At 40.8% G+C, this 3,706-nt stretch overlaps 1 pseudogene; it reads left to right on the top strand.

Annotated features, from left to right (window-relative positions):
• Window positions 1-601: 601 nt before the first annotated feature.
• LOC131838937 (large ribosomal subunit protein uL24-like) lies at window positions 602-1,037 on the top strand (annotated as a pseudogene).
• The last annotated feature ends 2,669 nt before the right edge of the window (window positions 1,038-3,706 follow it).

Here is a 3,706-nt window from a genome sequence, read left to right as displayed (position 1 = left end):
TTTCCACAAGTTAACCATTTCTAGGAGTTGGTTATTAACAATGTTTATTATACAATACAATTTTACATTGCAGCTGGTTTCTTTTGAGCCGTAAACACTGGAGGTGTACTCTACATAAATCGTCATGCACACATGAAAAATGTGCTCCCCATCTTCTTTTCTTCTGGACCCCAGATTTGTTAGGATGCTGTGGGATTGACCCTGCGGGGTTTGGGGACCATAAAAGGTTGTTAGAGGGGACTCCATTTCAATGATCTCAGGAAAGAAGAGTCACAAAGGTAAGCAACCTAATCTACATGCATGCAATCCTTCCAAGGGCTTGGAGCTTATACTTGCATTTAGAAGTAAAAATAAAAGGGGAGACTGGGTGGCTCAGTTTTGGCTCAGGCTGTGGTCTTAGGGTCATAGTCTCAGGGTCGTGGGACCTAGCCTGAGTTGGGCTCTGTGCTCTGCAGGGAGGAGTCTGCTTGAGATTCTTTTCCTCTCCCTCTGCCCCTCCTCCTATTTACATATGTGTACTCTCTCTTTCTGTCTCTAAAATAAAAAATAAGTAAATCTTAAAAAAATAAAAATTAAAATTAAGGAAGTGCTAGCAGCCAAAATGAAGTCCAATCCTTTTATGACTTCTGACCATAGCAAGAACAGAAAAAGTCATTTCAAGGCACTTTCCCACATTTTCAGGAAGATTATGCCTTTTCCTCTTTCCAAAGAGCTGAGACAGAACTAGAACATTCAATCCATGCCCATCCGAAAGGATGAGGAAGTACAGGTTGTGCAAGGACACGACAAAGGTCAGCAAACTGGCAAAGGAGTCCAGGTTTACAGGAAGAACTATGTCATCTACACTGAACAAGTACCTTGCGGGAAGGCGAATGGTCCAACCGTCCATGTGGGCATTCATCCTGGCAAGGGGGTTGGCACTATTCTATAACTGGACAAAGACTGCAAAAGGTCCTGAACATAAAGTCAAATCTCACCAAGCCCGAAAGGAACAGGGCGAATCAACGGAAGAAACAATTGAAAAAATGCAGGAATAAAGTAATCTTATACGCGACTTTAAATAAAAACTGTTAAAATGAAAAAAAAAAGTGAAAAGTAAGAATGAAATAGGAATACCATTATCTCATTTATAAAATGGAAGATACAATTGAGTAATGTTTTTAAGAATCCTAGAAATGCTTTACCTTTAAAATACTATTTAAACCAAGGGGAGGGGCACCTGGGTGGCTCAGTCATTAAGCATCTGCCTTTGGGTCCTAGTATCAAGTCTGCATCAGGGTCCTGGCTTGGTGAGAAGCCTGCTTCTACCTCTCTCACTCCGCCTGCTTGTGTTCCTGCTCTGGCTATCTCTCTCTCTCTGTCAAATAAATAAATAAATAAAATCTTAAAAAAATTAAAAAACCAAGGACATTTGTTTGTAATTAATACATATAGGAAGGGTGCCTGGGTGGCTCAGTCAATTGGGTGTCCAACTCTTGATCTCAGGGTCATGAGTTCAAGCCCTGTCTTGGGCTCTTCCTTGGTGAGGAGCCTACTTTCAAAGATACAAGAAGTGGCCATGTTATGGTCTGTAACCAGTTAGAAATAAAATATGATCAACATTGTTTTTCAGATTTATATATGTAGTGATTTGATTAAGGGGATAGAGAAGAAAAAGAAAAGGGATTAAAAGCATGCATTGTTTCTACTCTTTCATACTTTGGGAGGTAGGGAAAACCATGTTTGCTAAGCTATGACAATGCATCATCATCTACCTGTCAACTCTCCTGTATTTAGGGTGGAAAAGCGAACTTATCCTTAATGGGGGAGGGGCTGGATAGCTGCTAAGCCACAGGCTGTGCTATTACAATAGCAGTCCCCTCTAGGACTTGTGTGCTTGTTGGTAATGCATGGCTTTCATAATGCACATCCACTATTTTCATTCGCCCAGTGTCTTTGGCTAAAATCTGGGACCCATCTTTGGGAACCACGTAGCCCTGGGCACCAACATATCCTCAACAGATGGCTGCTGTCCCACCAAGCAGTCTTCCTGCCCTAGACAGCTGATGTCCTTGTGGAGAGGACAACACCCAGCAGGAGGGATGAATGTTGCCAAAGGTAGGCAATTTAAAAATATAGGCTGTTTTGATTAGATAGACACTACTATTAGACAATCGATATTTAATTCCTCAATTCAGGATAAATTTCTCTTTTATCTCTGCATATCGTGATTTCAATGAGTGTAACTTTCAGCAAGTTACAGATTTAACAAAGAATAAAATGGTATAAGCTGTTGCGGGACTGTCTTGATATTTATTTATTTATTCCATTTTATTTCTTTTCAGTGTTCCAAGATTCATTGTTTATGCACCACCCTCAGTGCTCCATGCAATACGTGCTCTCCTTAATACCCACCACCAGGCTCACCCATCCCCCTACACTCTCTCCCCTCCAAAACCCTCAGTTTGTTTCTCAGAGTCCACAGTCTCTCATGGTTTGTCTCCCCATCTGATTTCTCCCAACTCACTTCTCCTCTCCATCTCCCAGTGTCCTCCGTGTAATTCCTTATGCTCCACAAACTTGACGTTGAACTCTATCCATCTAATGAAAATACCATGATTACATTCGAAAGGCATTGTAGTTTGCTTTATCTAGTCATCTCCGTACTGCTGTCAACTTTTCCTTTCACCTCCACAAACCCTTGAAAAATATGGTGAATTTCATTGACTTTTTAACCCACTAGAAACTATGTACTGACTTTGTATAAGTACTGACTCATTTAATCCTCACAACAGCCCTGTGAGATGATAGCTCTTTTCCTCCCAGTTTATAGGTGATGAAAATGAGTCAGAGAGGTTCACTTTCCCAAGGGCACACAACTAGTGAGAAGAGAACAGGGATGAGATCTCAGATGGTCAGGTCCTAGAGCCCAGGCCCTCACCTACTACCTGAAGTGTCTCTGCATGTTGGTTTGACTTATTCTCATCTTTGCTCTCACGCATGCTGATTTATAAATAGGGTTGTTGGCCTAAGGGTTCATACCTGTGTCCCCTTCCCTTTCCTGCTCTGTGTCCCGATTCCTGTCTATATCCATCCTGTTCTCCCTGTGATCACACCATCTGATTCCATGGTATAGGTATTCCCCTATATGAGGGGAAGTCCAGCCATGAGGTGATTGCCCTGCTGACCATTCCCATTCTGCAGATATTTGAATCCTTGGGAAATCTCATGTCAACCAGAGTTATAAGGAAAAAACAAAGACTGGGTCCTGGATCCAAGCATTCTCTATAGATCTTGGAAAAGGGGATAGCCCTTTAAGATACAAGGTCCCTTTGGATTGTCTATGATATGTGGCTTTCAAAATTCTTGACCACAGCTTATCATGAGGAATATATTTCTATTGCAACTCACAGCACATATATTCACATACAGAGAACTAAAACAAAAGGTCATAAAACACTTTACTAGGTGAGATGTGCTTTGGAAGTTTCTATTCGATTTTACTTGTTTTTTAAAAGATGCTGGTCCAGATCCAGTAAACTGATTTCATAACCCACTAATAGTTCATCACTGGCAGGTTGAAACATACCACAATAAAAAAGTATTTTTAACTCATTGTATAATGAATTTTCACTAATAATAAATTTAGGCTAAAAATGATTCGTTCCTTGATTATCCACAAAAAGTGTTGCGACTTATTTGTGTTCTTCTCTGTTCCAGATCCTTG

The sequence above is a fragment of the Mustela lutreola genome, chromosome 8 (genome assembly GCF_030435805.1).
Source record: "Mustela lutreola isolate mMusLut2 chromosome 8, mMusLut2.pri, whole genome shotgun sequence".
Lineage (NCBI taxonomy): Eukaryota > Metazoa > Chordata > Mammalia > Carnivora > Mustelidae > Mustela > Mustela lutreola.
This window is presented reverse-complemented; position numbering and strand designations above follow the sequence as displayed.